The sequence below is a fragment of the Crocodylus siamensis genome, chromosome 1 (genome assembly GCF_052110815.1).
Source record: "Crocodylus siamensis isolate JL-2025a chromosome 1, ASM5211081v1, whole genome shotgun sequence".
Lineage (NCBI taxonomy): Eukaryota > Metazoa > Chordata > Crocodylia > Crocodylidae > Crocodylus > Crocodylus siamensis.
Window position 1 is genome coordinate 20,219,717 of NC_143395.1, and position 21,555 is coordinate 20,241,271.

Genomic DNA, 21,555 nt, shown 5'->3' on the forward strand with positions numbered 1-21,555 from the left:
AAGATTGAATAAGGTGGCAAAATTAGTATCTCATCTCTATTCTGCAAATGTGCATGGTTTTATGTAGCTATTGTGTCTACTACTTTTGGAAAAGGATTTTATTAACTCTCTTTATGCAGATAAAAGAAACACAGCTCTGCAAACCTCTTCCTTCTATATTTTAGGGTTTTAAATCACTGATGAAACATGGGTAATCACAAAATAATGCAGAATTTTCCACTTTTAAGGCTCTAGAAGTAGTGTTTTGTGGCATTTCAAATGCTGCTCACTTCTCCCAGTCTTTGTTTCATTCTGGAATAATCTTCACAACATTTCAGTTTTAGACAGCAGTGATTACTACATGTGGATTTCTTAAACTTCATGCCAAAACAAGAATTGACATGAAATGGGTATGTATTACAAGTGTTACTGCTTTGATAAATAACCCATGTTTAACCTGCAAGTTGCTGTGATTAATAGTCACACTATTCTTATGAAAGCTGTGATAGTTTGTCTTAAAGGTCAAAGTCAATTATATGCTAATATACAACTAATCTGACACTAGGCAACTTCTCAAAGAAATAGAAGGGTCCTTATATATGTGTACACACATGATTCTCTGCCACTTAAGAAACAACTTGTACATAGATCTGGGGAATTTTTTTCTTTCCAAAAATGAAAAAAGATGAGTTTTGCAAAAACATTATTTAAGAAAATTGCCCTTTTATCCCTGTCTTTCCCCTCCTTCCACACCTCCCCATGTTTCAATGGTAAAATAAAAGACCCCTAAAAAGAGAAAGAAAAAGTATAGAACAAAACACAATCTTTTTTTGTTTTGGTTTTTTTAAATTACATTTTCAGAAAAATGTTCTTAAACAATTCTATAAAACTCTGAAAAAATACCCGTTTCAAATCTGGTAGAATTGAAAACTATTCCACTGCTGATGAAAAATTATCATTTTTCAGCCATTTCCACTCATACATATTTTAAGCCAGTCAAGATTGTTCAGTCTACACACTGGTTCATAAAGTGGCAATAAAATTATATTAACCAAATGTAGCTACCATAGTTAAAAATCCATGTTACAAAAAGGTGGAAACAATGATATTTAAACCTATTTGCTTGACAACAGCAAATAAGCAGTAATATAACAATGGAAGTAAATTACAATAAGAATAATAACAATGAAAGCAAACAGAGAGAGCTGTACATGACTTCTTATAACACTTTTCAACTTAAATTTGTATGTAAGTCAGTCATATTCTTTCTCTCAGACTCCCCAGGTGGTTCTTTCAGGGTAGCGCACACCGCGGATAGCAAGTGCATTCTTGTTTATTCTGGTCAATGTGACAGTCTGCAGAACTGCAAATCAGTTCTTTAATCACCCTACCAGAAGCTTGCCTCCAGGAAATGCTTTCCTTCCAACTGTAGATGAAGTGGGATGGAAGCTGGATTTTTAGTCTCCTTCTAGAGATTAGAAAAATGTCATCCATTCATCACTGAAATGAAGCACTTCATAACCAACACTACATGCCAACTTGTAAATGTGCTGAATTCCCTCTACTAACTCATATCATTAACATGAACATCCCCAGGCTGCACTGAATTCTCAAGCAGGAGACATGACTTGATTACATTTGGTGAATTTTGCACCTCTACTACTCCCCAGTCTTTAAGGCTTGAATCTCAGATATTGGGGTGGGCTTTTCAAAAAAGCCCCCATTGGCCAAATTCTGCTCTACTGAAAATGCTTTTGAAAATAATACCTTAGATTTCTACATGCTCTGGTCTAATGTTTGGAAAGCAAAGTGGGGAAAGAATGCATTGCCTTATGGGTACAGGATGGACTGCAAAGGGGAAAAAAAGAAAACTTTTAATATGAATCACCATGTGAATTTGACTCTCCTCTTGAGGACTCTCCTAACTGTTACTATTTATTATATTAGTAGTATTATTATTATGTTACTAATTTGCTTAGCCTTTCTGGAGTTCATTTGACAATTTGACTGTTTGCAGCTTGCTATTCAAATTCTCCTTACTCTGCTATATCCATTTCAATCTTGAATATACTACTATTTATGGGTGACCTTGTACACTTTTTTCAGACATATCAGGTGTGCTTTTCATCTCTGAGAACTATAAATTGTCTTTAAAAGACTGTTAGAAAGACATGTTGATAAGGTTTGCCATTTCAATTCATCTTCCTGATCTTCATTGATCTGAAACATTTTCTACCTCAAAAAAGGCAATTTTTTCACAATAAAAAGGGTTTAGACCTTTTTTAAACAACAAAAAGGAAGAACTCAAATAAAAAAATATGGATTTCCCCCTTTTTCTAGAATCCTCCAAAAGTAAATAAATTATGTGAAAATATATTTGATGAGGATAAGATTTTTAAACAAATGCCAAGAAGTATGGCTATAAGAAGTAACATATGAAATTGAGAGACTATATCTAGTGATAAAATGGGGAACTGGAATGAAAGAACCTATTTTCAGTTACTGGCTCTGGTACCAAAACATTTTTGTTATTTTCTGTCAAGTTACTTAGCTGGTCCTCCCACCTCTAAAGGACCAATAACAAAAGGCAGAGGTGTAGTTGTGTAGCTCTGTGCCTAGGGCAGCCTGGACACATAGGACAGCCCCAGCTACCTCTGTACTGATCGTGGTGAAATAATGAGCCACTGGCAGGGCAGATCAAGAGGGGATGTGGTGTTGCAGTCATAATCCCCCTTTGAAACCACATTACACAAGTAGGAGCCAGGGAAATTTTTAAGTCTCTGAAACAGGTAAGAACCTCCCATCCCTTTGCAGCACCCCCTGCCTTCCTCAGTGGCACATCTCTCCTCTCCCATTTCTCCTACGCACCACTGCCACTGTCCCCGCTTTCCCCAGCTGACCCGGGGGTGGACAGAGCTCCAGAGCTACTCTGGCCCCACTTCAGCTGGGCTGTGTGGGGGGTGGGCTTGTGGGGGTGGCAGCAGTGGCCAGGTTCTTCCTCCCTGCCTGATCCCTCCAGGGAACTGGCACAGGGAGGAGGAACCGAATCAACACACTCCTGCTGCCACTACCAACATCCTTAGCTAAACCCAGCACCATGCAGCACCAGGCTGAAGCTCCCCACAGCCCTAGTATAGCTAGGGACAGTGGCAGTGGTTAGTGCAAGAGTGGGGAATGGGAGGGAAGGAAAGGGAACATGCTGTTGAGCATGGAGGGAAAGGGAGGATGTGCTGAGAGGAGGGGGTGGGTCTCTTACCTGCTTCAGGGACTTCAAGTCCTTGGCTGCTTTTTCTGTGGCATCATTAATATGCCCCACTTACAGGGGGAAGACCAGAAGTGAGGATGCGGCCCCCCTAGGTTTGCCAGCCCTCCAGGAATTAGATATAAATCTCCAGGGGACTGCTGAAAGTCCCCTGGGAGATAAATGATAGGGCTTTCATTAAAATAAACATTAAATGTTGAATATGATTTATACAGTAGTTCAGTGGGTTTTTAAGATGTAATAGTAATGTGCATTTGCCTTCCTGATGTAAAGTCATCAATGCCATTGGGTCATGTAATGAAACCTCCGAGAATAGATTCAAATAGAGTTGGCAACCTGGATCTGCCCATGGCCACCACTGAGGTGGCAGCTCTTTTTGCACCTCTCCACAAAGGTGGTGCCCCCTCACAAAGGTTGTGCCCAGGGCTGCTGCCCCTCTACTGACAATATACTCTTCACCAGTATTTCATGAGGATGTTTGCAATCCTGAGGAAGAAAGGCACAGTATAAGTTCAAAATATGACTAATATAGTATTGCTGTTATTATAAATAACTGACCTGTCTCATCATTTCTCTAGGCTACCCAGTTCTCAATTCATCCACTATTGAGTGTAATCCAGGGTTCCCAAACATATTACAATTGAATGTAATTGTTGGGTTATATATGAATCCCACACATATATGAAAGCATATCAGTAAAGAAAAGTAGCAAAAAAAGGAATAGGCTGCCCACATCATCAAAGTATATCCTTTGCACATTCCTGGCACTACATCAAGGTTAAGTTAAAAGCAGTACTTGAAGCTGTTGCATGTGGTAGAGCATACAACAAGGCTCATTAGCCAATGGTGAGTCTTATGCAAAGGTCTTTAATGTGGTATAATGCTATTTCTTCAGCCTCTTTTAAAAGGCAAAAAGTTAATAATGTGAAAGTTTTATTACTTTTTTTCTTTTAAAGAAGTGCCTTTTTGTAGTGAAACGTTGTAGCTAGTTAGAGCAAAAGCTCAGGGAATTTCCTTCATTCTGGAATGACTGTAATTATACAAGGGGAAGGGACCACAGCAGTAAACTGGCAATACACCAAGGTCTTAACCTCTGAGACAGGAGGTGGAGAAATAGGTGTTAGCAGTCTAACACAATCCTTAAAGCATAAACATATGGTAAATCCATTACCTAAACTACAAAGAATGGAACCTTGCTAATAAACCTATTTACTAGGCTAAATAAATACTGAAAGTGTTTAAAAAGGGCTAGCTTTGTGCCTTTCCAAAATCAAACATATTTCATTTGTCAGAATTTGTTGTTTGGATTCTGTGAAACATGATGACCCTTGCAAGCCCATGAATACACACCACTCTGTGTCTCTCTGTCCTCACCACGCTATGAAAATGCCCTTATACTTGATGTGAATTACCCAAGGCAAGACAATATTTGAGGGCCCATGGTTCCTCAAAGCGAGTTTACTGGTGGCAGCAACAGTGGGAAATGAAGTATAGACAGGACTGAGGTATTTTTATCACCTTATTGTCTGCTACAGTGTTGTTTGTCTGCTTTTGCCCTGCATAAGCCAGGCCTGCGTTTACAAGTATATACCAATAATTGGGGGAGGGGGAGCAGGAGATGGTAGCACACATAAAAATCTCTTTCTAATGTCCACAAAAAAGGCAAACCCTGCTGGCTGTAACAATAATTTTAGTGCATGTAATCACATCACACTTAGTTTTAAGAGTGATACAAAGGTGGAGATGAAAAAACACCAAAGCTAAAGAGATATGCACTTGTTTAAAAAAAAACAAAACTTTGTTGCACCAGACATTTTTTTAGAGACTGTGGCCATGTCTACATGAGATGCTTACTGCACAGCAGCTCGCTACTACTGCACAGTAGTGTCGCTGGGCATGAATTGTGATGCAACGCTACCGCGCAGTAGTAACAAGCCACTGTGCAGTAAGCATCACTAGGCAACCATGCCGGGATGCTAGTGTGCAGTAACACTGGCTACTGTGCAGACATTTAGTACTTGGCATGCCAAGGGCCTGCAACAGGCTTCCCCCAGAGGTGGTATCTGTCACCCACCCTGGCAATCTTCAAAAAGTGCCTTGACCCCCACCTTGCTGGGGTCATCTGATCCCAGCAGTCTTTCCTGCCCAATTGCAGGGAGGCTGGACTTGATGATCTGTAAGGTCCCTTCCAGCCCCTAACATCTAACAACTGCGTCGTGGGTGGCTTGCACAGATGTGCCCTGTATGAGTATGCCTTTAGTTCTATACTAATCTTTTCATTGATGACCAGTAAGTAGATGAAGTTTATCCAAAGCCAATGAAGGCAATGGAAAGAATTTCCTTTGAACTCAATGAGCTTCAGATCAGGCCCATGAAGATGCACAGTTGAGTATGTTCTAGTCACCCTAGATTCAGGCACTCCTAAAATTCTAGGCAAATGCATTGTTTCCTTGTCCTTAGCAAGTCACTAAATTTCCCTACCCGCTTTTGCTGATACATCTATGAAATATATGGGTATGAAAGATATGTCTGTAATCGGTTATGAAGATGAACAACCATGGAATATTGTGGCTGTGTCTATCCCAAGCAAAATATGTTTCTCAAGAAAACTGAAGAATACTTAGGAAAAATTACCTTTTAGGTCCCATGTATTTATGGGAGCTCAGTGAAACTTAGCTGTTAGCTTGATAGAAATCAGTTTAAATAGGTCTATTGCCAAATTGCAGCTAATAGTTCTCCAATAGCATTTGCAGTTGAAGCTATCTGAGTGATTTAGCAGTTCAGCCTCACACTCTCTAGCAAATGCTAACTACCATTTCTGTGCCACAGGGGTTCAATTTTTGCAGCCCCCAGTGCCCACGTGGAATTTCCTGGCAGTCCAGCATGAAGTCCTTTTCTAGAAGCAGGGCCCTATTAGCACACTTAAAACTGTTAAACATATTATTATAGTTTAAAGGGCCATTGCTAAAGTAGTGCCAATGTTAATGCTGAACTCTTCTCCAGACAAATCTAAAGTAGCTTCCTAATGCCAGATGACAACTCTGCACTCAAGCAGAAAGGTGAAGAGAAAAATCTCAAGCAGCTCTTGTAAAAATTTCTTCCCTAAAATTGTTTAAACATTCTCATCAATACACACACACACCAGACCCAAGATGGTTTAAAGGAAGGGTTGTTCCTCAGAATTAAAATTGGTAGTATCAATAAGAATATTTTACTGGACTGGAATAATGAATTTTTCAGGTAAAACTGTTAAAGTTGAGGGTCAGATCAGTGAAGATGGCTCAGAGGCATGCAACTAAAGGATCCGTGAATACCACGTTACCTGATATAGAAAGATACTGAAAAAACAAAGCAAAAAATGTGATTTATGAGGCCCTGCCTCTGCTCCATGAGAATGATGCCATACTGAGAAACAATGGTTGTCACCCCAGATAGACATATGCTGCAGAGGAATAGATAAGAACGTCTCCAAGTCTGAGGTGGTCGGAGAGAAAACAGTTGGGCCTTGTGTCTGCCATTTTGACAGAGGCAACAACTACAGTGAGCTGAGACATCAGAGCTTCAGCACATGGAATAAACAGAACAAGTGGACTTGCCCTCTGTTCACAGTAATAGTGCTGATGTTCAGGGAATCCCCTTGGGTCCCTTGACACTGATTAATTCAGTAATTAACTGACTGTTTTTAGTAAGTTTAGTTATTTGGTTGGTTATCACTATTTGGAACTGTTTATTAACATTGTATATTAATATTGGATTTTAAATGTTACTTGGTTTTGGCCTGGAAAAAAAGATGTCCTACTGGGGACTTTGCCTTTGACTTGTCCTATTGTGGCCCCTCCTAGACATGGGGCACAGTGGGTTTTTAAAATGTAATAGTAATGTGCATTTCCCTTCCTGATGTAAAGCCATGAATGCCATTGGGCCATGTAATGAAACCTCCCAGAATAGATTCAAAGGGAGCAGGCAATTGTAAGCCACCGCTACAGTGTTGGGCAGGGCACTGCTTTTGTTCCTTCCTTTACAAGATCCTGGATCTGCCCATGGCCACCACTGAGGTGGCAGCTCTTTTTGCACCCCTCCACAAAGGTGGTGCCCCCTCACAACAGTCATACCCAGGGCTGTTGCCCTGGTTTACACATGGAAAAAACCTGGAAGCAGTTTATCCTTGAATAAACTACTTGAGACTAAACTCTCCTAGGTACATGTCTACGTGCGCAGAAATGCGGAAGCAGAAATGCTGCTCCTAGCAGCAGACTGCTCCTGCTCCCTGAGGCCCTGCAATGGGCATCTGCAATAGCCAGGGCAAGCTCTACATTCCCCTGGGTGCCAGCCCAAGGGCCAGGAGACAGCTGTCTCCTGGCAGGAGCTGGGACATCGCTCCCTACCCCTAGGAGCTGCCATTGGAGCCTGGGCGGGGACAATGTATCTATCTCTGTCCCAGCAGCAGGGAGCTCCCAGCTCCCACTCCATGGTGGTGGAGCCCGGGCCCTGCAACCATGGCATTCAAGCTGGGAGATAAGGACCTGAGCTACTGCACAGTAACGGCGCCTGAGTAAATTTGCTTCTTCCATTTGCAGGTAGCAGATTTATTCATGATTACAGCCAATTACTGTGCAGCAAGCACCTGCACGTGTAGACACGGATGCTTACTATGCAGTAATTAGCTCTACTGCACAGTAAAACATCTCATGTAGATATGCCCAGAGAGTCTGCAGGGAGCCATGAAGTTTCTATTGTAACCATGTCCAGGTGGAATCAAACACAAGTGAATGCCAGTCAATTCCTGGCACTGAGTGATCAATGTACCTTTCCGTTCCTCCAGTTCCTCAGAATGAGCAACTAATCTTGCATATTCCCCTTTCAAAGAGTGTTGACGTCACAACCATATAACTATTAAAATCTAGTCATAGAGAGACGACAAGTAAACTTTCAGACCAGGTGAAATCCATTCCATCTGCATAGAGGTCAAGTATTTGGGTGGGTGGGTCTGCTGTGCCAGTCTTCACTGGGTAACGCAGAGTCCTGAACTCACTAGCACTTCTTAAATCAAACTTCCTTGACCCTTTATGCAGGTATTTATGGAGCCAGCACTGTTATCAGTTCAGTGGCAAGTAAGGAGTGTGCAGTCTTCTTTCTGTAACTATGGTAAGGGACACGCAGCCTCCCATCATCCTATATGTGGGACTTATATATGTGCAGGGACTTAGAGCAGAGCTCCACAACATGAGTACACATCTGTTTTTTGTGTAGCTTTAAAATCTAGACCCCGTACCTCAATTCAAGTTGTAACTGGAAACACCGGATACAACAGTCTAGATAAACTTCTGGTTAACATTCAGCTCCCTAATGTAGCAGAAATTTGTTTTATTTCTGCTAACCTCATTTTTAATCATTTACTTGTCAGGTACCACAGCTTCTTTAATCTGGTTTCCAAAAAACGACAGCTACAACAACTTCACTCTGAATTTCATAGTCAACAAAATAGCAATGATACCAGCCAAAAAATTTTAAACAAATGTGATTTTCTTGGGGGAGGAAAAATCTGGTTTATAAAATAAATTCTAACACAGGATTTGTTATTTTAAAATAAATCATTTTTTTTCTGAAACAAATATAATAATATGCATAAATTCTTATGTAGTACATTGTATAATCTAAAGAGTTTACAAAGTGCTCCACACCTTCCAGGCTATCTGGACTAATAAATACCAGTGTAGCAGTAGTCAGTTTTTTGCAATGATGTACCTCAGTGGCTAATGAAGCAAAGATATTGCTTAATTTTGACTTGAAGTAAGGAAATTCACAGAAGCAGAAAATGAATTATGATTTAGATATTTGGATAGCCGTCTGGTAGGTTTTAGCTTGTAGCTTCGCATCAGATTAAAGACTGATTCTAAAGCAAGCCTGTAGTCCCATTCACTTCCAGTTTAACTTTGGTGAGGTCAGTGGAGTTATACCAGGATATTAATTTTTTGAAGTATATATAAAGCTGTGCTGCAGACACCTTCACTAAAAGCTGTAAGATAGAATCATCCTAAAATAAAAATAATTATTTTAAGACATTTAAGTAAACAACTATAAAAAATGTTGGTTCATACACGTTTTGCACACTCAAAGGTATCACTGGCTTTACTGAAAGTTTTGGATATGTGGGGAAAGCAGGATAAGTCCTATAGAACTGAAATTGACTTTATGACTGGAAATACCATTTTAGACCACTGCAACATGTTTCAATCATTCACAACCCATTTAACCCCAATAGCCTAAGCGTGTCATTTTCCCAAGAGGCATGCTATTTGATAATGGGCAAGCATTACTATGTATGCAGAGACAAGCTCAGGAAAAGAGTAAGCACACAACATCATCCAGTACAGATTTAACTGAATTTATTTCCTTCTCTCCTTTCCAAAAAAAATAATGACGGTACTTTCTTTTTGCAGCTTTTGCATGTTGTCTCTTTTGGTGCTTGATAGAACACACTTCTAGGAAACTACCCTATTTGTCTCTTTTAAGTTCTGTCATTTGCAGTTGGGGAACAACTCAGAGCTCACATCTGGTTTGCAGCACATCGTTCCAGAGATGAGATGAGCCCTGTTATTCAGATGCAGAAACCGAAACCAACGAAGTACAAGGGAACTGAGATGTGGGGCTTCAGATCAGGTTCATCATTCCATTTGATTGCCCAGACAGGCCAGGAGATGGCTTAAGGCTCAGGAGTTCTTGTATAGGGGTAGCCTTTAATGCAGCAATGACTCTCTGTTGCTATACAGGAAACCCTTGCTATTCACGGGTTCGGCATTTGCGGTTAAGAACACATCCTTGCTTCATTCAGCTTTTCATCTTGAAGCTGTCCAAAGTGTACTCTTCAAACTGAACAGTTGCTTTCATGTTGTTGCAGAAGGAACATATAAGACTTAACAGGATTGGTGGGCATCCTATCTTTTTTAGGACTGCAAAGAGGCCTGCTGTGCTGACAGTGTCAAATGCTTTGGTTAGATCCACATAAGCGATTTACAATGGTTGGTTTTACTTTCTACACTTTTCTTGAAGTTGACACAGGGAACACATCAAGTCTTTGGTTGATCTTCTGGCCCTGACTCCGCATTGAGATTCAGAGTAGACATGACTCAACAGCCAAGATGACCCTTGTGAAAGCTTTTCCTGCTATACTTACTAGTGAGATACCTCTGGAATTGTTGCATCACCCTTATCTCCTTTATTTTTATACAAAGTAATGATGTTTGCATGACGCATATGTTGTGGTACCTCACCCTCTTTCCAGTATTTGAGTAGCAGCTGATGAAGATATGGTAGTAGACTTTCTTTCCTGCACTTGAAAATTTCCTCTGGGATGCCATCTTTTTCAGGAGCCTTGCCACGTGATAATGAATAAATGGCCTTACTTAGCTCTTCTACTGTGGGTTCCACATGTGATGGGCTGGCTGGCAGTGACCTAACCCAGGCGTTTTGAAAGGGCAAAAGATGACTGGAGGACTTGGGATTCCCCTTCTGTATCAATCAGGCCCCAGAGACTCACCCCCTGTGTCCCGATTGGTTCCTTGGGTCATCTGGAGGGGGATAAAAGGGGCAGCATGGGCTGACTCAGGGGAGAGTCCAGCAAGGGACAACAAGGAAGGGGCTTTACAGAGCTGAGCCATTGGGGCAGGAGCAGTGCCCTGGAAGAGCCTGGAAGAGCAGGACCTGCAAGCAGCAGTGGGACCCTCAGCAGCATGGCGTGCAGCCAGCAAGAGAGGCTCCCCAGCCCCAGGAAGGATCTGAGCAGTGACCTGAGGGGTTCCCAGCTCTGCTTCCAGCTCCTCCAATCAGAGGCCAGGCAGCTCCACATGAGGCCAGGGCTCCAGAGCAGTCAAGACCCCTAACAGATTGAGATGGTGGCAGTGCTCCTGCCTACCATATGGGAGAGCTGGGTTCAAATCCCAGCAGAGGTGACAATCTTCTTGCAGTAGAGAGGGGCCATTGTGTACTTCCCCTCCAGGTACCAAGGCCCTATGTTTCCTTGTCATTTTGCATTTTGTGCCTTTTTATATTTCACCAACCCATATTATTTGTTCTGCTGTTTGTGCTTTATATTTTATTAACCCTGTTTTTGTCAATGATTGTAAGTGTCTAACCTTTCTTGAATGCTGCCCATTGGGGCATTGTAGTGTCCACTATACCCTCTCATTTATGCCTGTTATGTTCCAGTATTAAAAGGTATATGGTTAAGTCCCATTGGTGGTCTGGCTCTTCTTTATAGGGGAGGAGAGTCACTACACATCCCACAGCGCTTGTGGACCTGCTTTGATCCCTTCAATTGGAGAGGGGGCACCTCTTGGAGTACTGCCCGGGTTACACACATCTCTACACAAGTTCTTAATATAAGCAGTTAAAGTCTGATTGTCAGAGGTTCTGAGTAGTTCTAGCTCCAACTGATCTGATCTTATTCAAGAAATTGTGTTTGGATCTAACAAAAGTTTAAAGTAAGAGTGAAATGTGTCACCCCTTCATCTGCTGAAAAAGGAAAGACAGTCCTCTTTCCTCTTCCCTTGCTTGCCTAAGTAGTGATGCCCCATAAACCTGCCTCCTCCAGGACTGGTACTACAAACAATCCCCTTCCTGGACAATCTACTACAAGGACTAGATCCAACAACTGCATGTAATGAGATTATGAGTATAAGAAATAGTATGCTACAATTTTATGATGTGGAACGTTATTGCAAATATTAGTTCCGCTGTGATATGGAAAATGATACTAGTAGTGCATGTGCTATACTTTATTTGAATGGCTAAGATCCACACTTATTCAACACAAAGTGCCAGCAATTAAAACCAAAATACAACATGTACAGGGATGTGATTGTTATGTTTATTTGTAGCAAACTGAATTAAAAGGGCTAAAATACTTTGTTGAGGAAAATCTAATAAGCCTCAGAAGGCCCTATAATCCACTTGCTAATGCATGACATGTGATTACTTTATTTGCATTCCATAAAATATCTAATTTGCTTGTGTGTAGTCTAAGAGAAGTAAAATAGGATGTTGTTAATGTTATAGCAATATGGCAAAAACTAGAAATTTCAGTACAAAGGCGAAGTCATGAAAATCCTTATTCTGCCACTAGTCAAACAGAACTTACATTGACACCAACCTGCAGGATTTGCTTCAAGAGAAAGCTGGAATAATTAAGCTGGACTACTATGTAGAAATGGAATGAAAAAGAGAAAGGTCAAATACCATTTAAAGGCATTATACCCAACTGCTAGAGCAGTGGTTCCCAAACTGTGGTACACATACCACCAGTGCTATACAGACAACCTGTGAGTGGTACATGGAAGGCCGGGGGAGGGCCATGCACACACACAGACACCCAGCCACAGCCTGCTGCAGATGGCCAAGAATACAACCCAGTGTGTGTGGAGCAGTGCCCAGCAGGTAAGTGTTGGGGGAAGGAGCATGGGGCAGAGTAAGGGGAGGGGAGGGGAGGGGAGGAGGGGCAGATCGAGGCCCCTACAGTGAGGGAGGGAGTGGGGAAGAGGAAAGATGGGGGTGAATGGGACCCCGGGATAGGTGATGGGATGGTTAGAGCCCTTGGCAGCTTATCCAGGAGTGTGGGAGGGCTCCCACAACTATGCGAACCCAGGAGGAGGCATATGTCCCCCAAATTTGTGCACAGGGCAGAGGCAAGTTGTCTGCTGTGTGCTGGGGTCTGCACCCCACTGCCATTGTCTTGGGAGCCATGCGTGAAACCATGTGCTTTCCATGCACTAGCTGCACCATTTCCCCTGCCTGTCCAGCAGCGGAAGGCAGATGGCAATGTGTGTGGCTTCCAAGGTAGCAGCAAGGCACAGTGCACAGTGGGCAGCCTGCTTCTACCCCGTGCACAAATCTGGGGAGCATATGCCCACCATACCTCCCCTGGGGTGCACACAGCAGCAGGAGACCCCCATGCCCCTGGAAAAGACCAGGCCACCTCAGGAAGGGCCTGGGTAGTGGGAGGAGCCATGTCCTTCTGTGCTGGCCCTGCAAGGGGGATGAGGAAGGCCGACCCGAGGGGAGAAAACACCCAGGCACAAATCCGGGGGGCATGTGGCCCCCCCATGCCTCCCTGCAGGCATAGGTGGATTAATGAATGTGGCAGCTGAGTCCAGGTCCAGGGGCCACTACCAATTCAGGGCCTCCAGGATCTTCATAAGCAGGGAAGCAAAAGCTGTGGTTTTAAACTTGGCACTTTTGACAGTTTAAAACTGCAGCTTTTGCATTTGCTTCCCTGTGAGCTGGGAATGGTGCTCATCCACTAATGGGGCTGGGGGAACAGTGCTGGGACCAGGATGCACCAATCCTGGAGTGCCACACTCTGCCTGGCAGGGTGGGGTGTGCAGCTGGGGCCGAGCTGGGCTGTGCCATGCCAGGAGCACTGCACCACGCCTCTGTGGGCGGGTGGTCAGGTGGCAGCACTGGGGGTTCTTGAGGGCTATGGCCACCCCAAAATTCATCTTAGTCTTCCCCATAGCCACTCCTTCAGCCATTACCCACTGCAGAGGCATGGTGCTGTGCTCCTGGTCCGACTTGGTCCGGCCCTGTGAATCTTTGCAGCTGCATGGGACACAGCCGGGCAGCATCTCCCTGCAGGTAAGTCCAATAGGGGTTGGGTGGGGAGCTAGACAGCTGTGGGCAGCTCATTGTGGAAGGTGGGGTGCAAAGGGCTGCCTCAGAGTGATCAAGAGTGGGGGAAGGGGGGTCCTGTGAAGACAAAGAATGTGCCTGGGTATGCGTGCATGGGGGTGTGTGTGTGTATGTGTGCATTTGTGTGTGCTTGCCTGTGTGCATGAAAAATTTGCTGTTGGTACTTAAGTCTCTATCATTTTAAATTGGTGGTGCTGGGAATAATAAGGAAACTCTGTCTTGGGAACCTAACAGATACAGAAGGCCTCATGCGAGGAGAATTTTCTTATTCCTAGTGGGGAATAAGCTTTGTGACTACTGAAAGCTAGGAAATGATGAAGCCAAGAAAACATTGACATCACACTGCAATGGACCACCACTCGTTTAAAACATTGGAGAGATCCATCCTCAGTATTTCCATCAGCTAAGCAAACTAACTAATCCCCAGAAGATCATGGTCCAAGAAAGCTCCAGAAGCCAAGAACACTGAGGTGTCAACAACCTGGTAAATATTATAGCTAAATGTGAATTCATGCAGTGATGTAAATAGACCAATGCATCAGCCCCAAAGCAACTTTTTTGCTCTTCATTGATTCATAGGTTGTTAGGGGTTGGAAGGAACCTCACAAGATCAGCCCCCCTGCACTAGGCAGGAAAGACAACTGGGGTCAGGTGACCCCGTCCTGGTGACCATCCAGTCTCCTCCTGAAGATTTCCAGGGTAGGTGGTTGCATCACCTCTGGAGGGAGTTTATTCCACAGTCTAGACACTGTGACTGTGAAGAAGTTTTTCCTAGTGTTAAGCCTGAAGCAGTCTTCCAGGAGTCTGTGGCCATTACGCCTGGTTTTCCCCAAGGGTGCCCTGGTGAACAGTAGCTCAGCGAGTCCTTGATGTATTTCCCTGATATAGCAGTAAGCTACCAAATCCTCTCTCAGCCTTCTCTTTTTTAGGCTGAAGAGACCCAAGTCCATCAGCCTTTCCTCATATGGCTTTCTTTGCAAGTCTCTGATCATACGGGTGGCCCTTCTCTGGACTCTCTCAAGTTTTTCTACACCCTTGTTGAAGTGTGGTGCCCAGAACTGGACGCAGTCCTCCAGCTGCGGTCTCACCAATGCTGAGTGAAGTGGAATAATTTGGTTTTGCTTGAGATGCATTGGTTGATGCATGCCAGAGTATTGTTTGCCCTGCTGGCTACAACATCGCACTGATGACTCATGTTCATACTGTGGCCTGTTATTACTCCTAGGTCCCTTTCAGTCATGGTGCTTATCAGGTTGGTGCCACTGAGCCTGTAAGTATGTTGGGGATTGTTTGTCCCCAGATGGAGCACTTTACACTTCTCAATGTTGAACTTCATCTTGTTCTGATCCGCCCAACTTGCCAGCCTGTCTAGGTCCATGATTGTCATGGCTGTACGGTCAACTATATCACATGAAACCGGAAGACAGATGACCACATATTTGTGGGACAAATCCCGTTCAGCTTTAGTGTGTGAACATCTGCACAAGATCCATATGCAAACATATGCTACAGTCATAAAAACCTTCCTCTCCGCCACAATCTCATTCATTCAATCATGATCAAAAGAACCTTTCTGTCTAATAAGCTATCTAATCAGCTTATAAAGTCTGTGAATAACCTCAGACCTCCGTACAGGACTCTCTTCCCTGTTGGCCAATAAAAATCAACAGAGACAGAGGATCTTGCTAGGGCTAAAAGAGAAAACTCAGAACCATTGCCTGATGCAAAAGGAACATGATGGTCACTCAGCATGGACTGCAGAAGCTCTAAGGAATATACACTCCTATGAAATTAAACCCTGCTGAATCATACTTTGTGATGTGAAGCCTAGCTGCTCCAATATGTCAGATCAAACTGCTCTTCCAAAGGAAGGCATAGTCCAGCCAGTCCTGAAAATAACTAAATTTGATACCAACAGCCTCATCAATTACCCTCTAGATCCCTATCTGCTGTCTTGGTAAGGTCATTGGGATGATGCTAATATTCAGGCTTCATTGCTAATGAATAGTTTTCTCTTAGCTTCAGACATGGAAGGAAACAAAACCAGTATTGTAACAATGGGGGGCATGTGGGACACAAGCTCCTGGAAATGCCTGGAGGCAGAGACCAGAATGGAGCTGGGGGGATTTCACCCTCCAGTCCCCACATCCCCCCCGCACACACACACACACACACATACCCTGCACCTTACTCTGTAGCAGCTCCAGCTCTGCCAGTGAACAGGACAGGGAAGTGGTGGCAGGGAGGGTAGGGAAGTTGCAGAAGGAGTGGCAGAAGATTCACTGCTACCTGGGGAGAAGTCACCTCCCTTTTTGCTGCTGAAAATGGGTGTTTCCTAGATGCTTGACACCCACCTCAGGGGCCAGGGCTGTCCTGGGAGGGGGGAGGGAATCAGGGTGACTGCCCTGGGTCCCACACTTTGCGGGGGCTCCACAGAGCCAGGTGGAACAGGCATGGCAACTCCATGATGCCGCCACCAGCTTTGCATCCAGCCTCTTGCTCCACCTATACTACATGTCTCTGTGCTTTTCTGCCCTCTGCCTTGCCAGAACACAGCCTGGAGCAGAGCAAGTGTAGAGTGTGATGTGGGGGAGCACAATACTGGCCAGTTCTGCTTCTGAACAGACCTATGCAAATACTACACAATCTCTGAGAGCCAGGCTTCAACACCTTTAACCATTCCATGCTAATAAAACAATTGGGTAATTGGAATAGCACAATCCTGGATTTATTCAGACAGATCCTAGACCAGTGGTGCTCAAACTCCAGCCCAACCTGTGAAGTTATAACACCTGGCCTGTGACTCTCTCCACAGGTCTGGAAATTTGGTGGTTGGGGAGCAGCATCAGTGTTGATTGGGGAGTAGTGGTTGGGGAGCAGCATCCTCCGCTGCCAAATTTCCAGACCCATGGGGAGCTCTGTGAACATTGTGTGCTTGGGGTCACTCTACAGCCAGATATGGCACTTAGAATGAGCCAGTGAATGGCTAGATCCAGTGCACACATTCAGGCCATGCACAAGATGGGGCTGGTTTACACAGCAGACCAGCACTCTGGATCACATCCATGGATTTATCCTGCATGCCAGTGTCACACTGGATCAGGCCCCGGAACCAGCCCCATCCAGCCCACAGGGCCACTGTCTTAGACTGTCATCAGGGGCATCTAGAACAGGGGTGGGCAAAATATCGCACAAAGAGTGATTTTGCCTGGCCCATGGCAGGTCTCTCAACCCCAACTGGCCCAGGCATTGGGTCAGCCTGACCCATGGCACATGCCTGGGTGCACTGTGGGGCCACATCAGTGCAGTTGCCAGACTCCATTTCCTGGCAGGCCTGGCAGCAGTGGCGGTGGCTCCTTCTGGGTGCTGTTACTGCCAGACCCAGTCCCACTACCCAGGCACCCACTGCTGGGGGTGGGACCCATGTGGACAGGGCACTCAGCCAGGCAGCTGCGATGGGGCTGTGGGCTGGAAGGTAGTAGCGTTTGGGAGCAGGATGGGTTGGGCAGGGTTGGGGACATGATGGGATCTTGGGGTGGTGCAAGTGCAGGGCCAAGGCTGGGGCCAGGGCTGCGGCAGAGCCATGATGTGCTCAGCGCACATCCCTACCCACAGAATCGGGGCTCTATCATGGCCACACACTGTCACCACCCCAAGATCCCAGGGTCTCCATGGAGGCTGGCCAGGAGCTGCACAGGCAGAGCGCTCCACCAGGTGGATGTGATCAGAGCACCTTGTCTGTTCAACTCCTGGCCACTCTCCTTGGAGACCCCACCCCCAAATCCAGGGGTCCCAATGGAAATCAGCCAGGAGCTTCAGGGGCCAGGCAGTCTGTGGGGCAGATGCCATCAGAGCGCACTGCCCATGTGGTTCCCAGCCAGTCCTCATGGTGATCCCAGGATCTTCAGGTGCTTACAGCATGGGCCCAGCATGGGTCCTAGGCAGAGTCACAATCTGTTTCCAGCATGCCCTTGCCCTCAGAATCCATGCCCATCACAGGGGCATGTGAACAGCAGATCATGGCTCTGTCCTGGGCCCTAGGTTCCAGCCCCTTGCTGTTATTGCTATGTGATTCTTCCCCGTGAACCCAGCCTTGCCCACTGCTCCCGCTCCTGAACACCACTCCCAAGCAACTGCAGCCCCATCCCACATAGGGAATTTTGTGAATTGTTGTGGAGGCAGTGGATGTTGATCTAGATGGAGAAACCTCAACAAAACTTCCTATGTGGCCCAAGGGCCCAAAAAATTGCCCAGCCCTGATTTAGAGCCCTATAGTCCTGCAAGAGCCACTAATCTCAGTCATCTTCCTAGATAACTTTGAGAGAGCATGACATGCCAGGAATCCAGTGACACCAATTTGAGGCTCGTGGAATCATAGAAAATCAGGGCTCAAAGGGACTTCAAGCGATCATCCAGTCCAAACCGCTGCTCAGAGCAGGACCATCCCCAATTAGATTGTTCCAACCAAGGCTTTGTCTAGCCAGGTCTTCATAACCTCCAAGGATGGAGACTCCACAACCTCTATGGGTAGCTTGTTCCAGTACTTTACTACCCTCCTTGTGAAAAGATTTTTCCTAATATCTAACCCAAACTTTCCTTGCTGCAACTTGAGACCATTTCTCCTTGTTCCATTATGTGCCACCACTGAAAACAGTCTAGATCCGTTCTCTTTTGAACCACCCTTCAAGTAGTTGAAAGCTGCTATGAATCCCAGCTCAGTCTTCTTTTTTCCATACTAAATTAGCCCAGTGCCCTCAGCCTGGCCTCATAATTTATGTGCCCTATACCCTTAACCATTTTTCTTGCCCTCTGCTGTATTCTTTCCAATTTGCCTTTTTTATAGTGGGGAGCCCAAAACTGGACACAGTAGTCCAGATGTGGCCTCACTAGTGCAGAATAGAGGGGAAGAATCACTTCCCTCAGTCTGCTGAAAATGGTCCTACTAATGCAGCCCAGTATGCTGTTAGCCTTCTTGGCAACAAGGTTACACTGCTGGCTCATATTCAGCTTATTGTCCACTGTAACCCCCAGGTCTTTTTCTGCAGAGCTGCTGTCCAGCCAGTCTGCCCCCAGCATGTACTGGTGCATTGAATTGTTCTGTCCTAAGTGCAAGGTTTGCCAATTGTCCTTGTTGAACCTCATGAGATTTCTTTTGGTCCAATATTCCAATTTGTCTAGGTCTCTCTGAATCCTAACACTATGCTCCAGTGTATTACTACTCCCCCCAACTTGATGTCATATGCAAACTTGCCGAAGGTGCAATCCCTCCCATCTTCCAGGTCACTGATACAAAACCAGCCTCAGGATCAATCCCTGGGGCATGCTACTTGATACCAGCTACCAGCTAGACATTGAGCCATTGACTACTACCCTCTGAAGCTGATGATCCAGCCAGTTTTGTATCCACTTTACAGTCCATTCATCCAACCCATACTTCCTTAGCTTGTCTGTGAGAATGTTGTAGGAGATAGTATCAAAAGCCTTGTTAAAGTCAAGGTATACCGTATCTACTGGTCTCCCTTCATCCACCGAGCCAGTCATCTCATCCTAGAAAGCAATCAGTTTGGTCAGGCCTGACTTGCCCCTGGTGAATCCATGCTGATAGTTCCTAATCATCTTCTCCTCCAAGTGCTTAGAAATGGATTTCTTGAGGATCTGCTCCACAATTTTTCCAGCAACTGAAGTGAGGTTGAATGGTCTGTAGTTCTCTAGATCCTCCTTTTTACCTTTCTTAAATGTGGGCATTATATTTGCTCTTTTCCAGTCATCTGAGACATCTCCCAATTGCCATGAGTTTTCAAAGATGATGACCACTGCCTCTACAACAGGACTGGACAAAATACAGCCTGTGGGCCAGATTCAGCCCATGAAGCTGTTCTATCCAGCCCATCGGGCCCCTAAAAAAATTAGAAAATTAATTTTATTTGTCTTTGGTTCCTGTCAGAAATGACAGGAACCAGGGGCAGTAGGACCCAGGGGAAGCCTGGTGGGCTCCCACAATAGCAGGGCCCACCCGGCCCTGACCCCCCAAGCTGGAAGCTCCAGCAGGGGCTTCTGGCCTGGGACCACATGGCTGCCCCGGTGCTGGAACCTCAGGTAAGGGAGGGGGGGCAGTGGAGGAGCATAGGGAAAAGCTGAGCCCAGGGAAAAGCAGCCCCTTCCCTGCCCCATGGCTGGCACTCCTTGCTTCAGCTGCTCGCAGCCCATGTGGGGCTGTCCTGAGCAGGCACAGGCAGCCCCACATGGGCTGCAACTGGCTTCAGTGCAGGATGCTTGCCAAGTGGCCTGAGGGGCCACTTTTCCTGTGCTCAGCACCAGCTTGTAACCTGCCCCTGCTGCCAGCCTGGGCATTGCGCCAGTTCCAGGCTCGCCTTTTGGGGCTGTGCCACAGCAGGAGCTCCGGTCCCCCCGCTTACCACACTGGGCAGTGATTGCTGCTGCTGCCCACCCAGAGCTCATGTGCTGGGCAGCTCAGAGGCAGCAGTGGCAAACACTACCCAGCCCGGCAAGCGGGAGGACCACAGCTGCTGCTGCCGCATGCAGCCATGACGGACGAGCCCAGAGCCAGCATGGGGTCCAGGCAAGCAGCGGGGGCAGGTTACAAGCTGGTGCTGAGCACAGGGCAGGGGAAGCAGCCCCTCACCCACCCCATAGCTGGTGCCCCACATTGCAGCTGCTCACAGATTGTGTAGAGCTGCCTGTGCTTGCTCAGGACAGCCCAGCTTGGACTGTAAACAGCACCAGCCACGGGGTGGGGGAGGGGCTGCTTTTCCCCACATTCAGCACCAGCTCATTCCCTGCAGCAGAGCAAGGGGTCAGGGCTGCATGATGCCCACACCTGTACCACAGGTCTGGGTGGCACTGGGAGTAATAGGGCCTGCACCAGTGTCCCAGGGTCAGCGCCAGTGGGGCCCAGAGCAGGGTGGCAGGAGTACAGGGGTCCTGGCCAGCAGGGGCTCTATGGACCTGGCTCAGCTCCCCCCTCTCCCTGCTGGTGCAACCCAGCCCAACTCCACAGACCCCTGCCAGCCTGCACCCCACTCTGGGTCCCACCAGTGCTGGCCCTGGGAGATTGGTCCCAAGACATTGGGACATTGGGACATTGGTCCCAAGATGGTGACCGGGGGTGGGGCACCTGTCAAGGGGCAAGACTATGCATGTGGCCCTTGACAGCTTGCCAAAACTGGGTAAGTGGCCCTCTGCCCAAAATAATTCCCCCCCCCGCTCTACAATCACATCAACCAACTCCCTCAGCACCCTCGATGCATTCCATCCAGCCCCATGGATCTGTATACATCCAACTTTTCCAAATAGTCCCTAACTGTTCTTTCACCACTGAGACCTGCTAATCATCTCCCCAAATTGTGCTGCCAGGTACAGTATTCTGGGAGCTAACCTTGCCTGTGAAGAATGAGATGAAAAGGGCACACTTCAGCCTTTTCTTCATTCTGTCACTAGGTTGCCTCCCCCATTCAGTAAGGGGCCTGCGCTTTCCCTAATCCTCATCTTGTTTTTGACATACTTGTAAAAACCCCTCTTGTTACCCTTCATGTCCCTTGCCAGCTGCAACTCCAACTGTGCTTAGACCTTCTTGATTTCATCTCTGCATGCCTGAACAATACTCTTATACT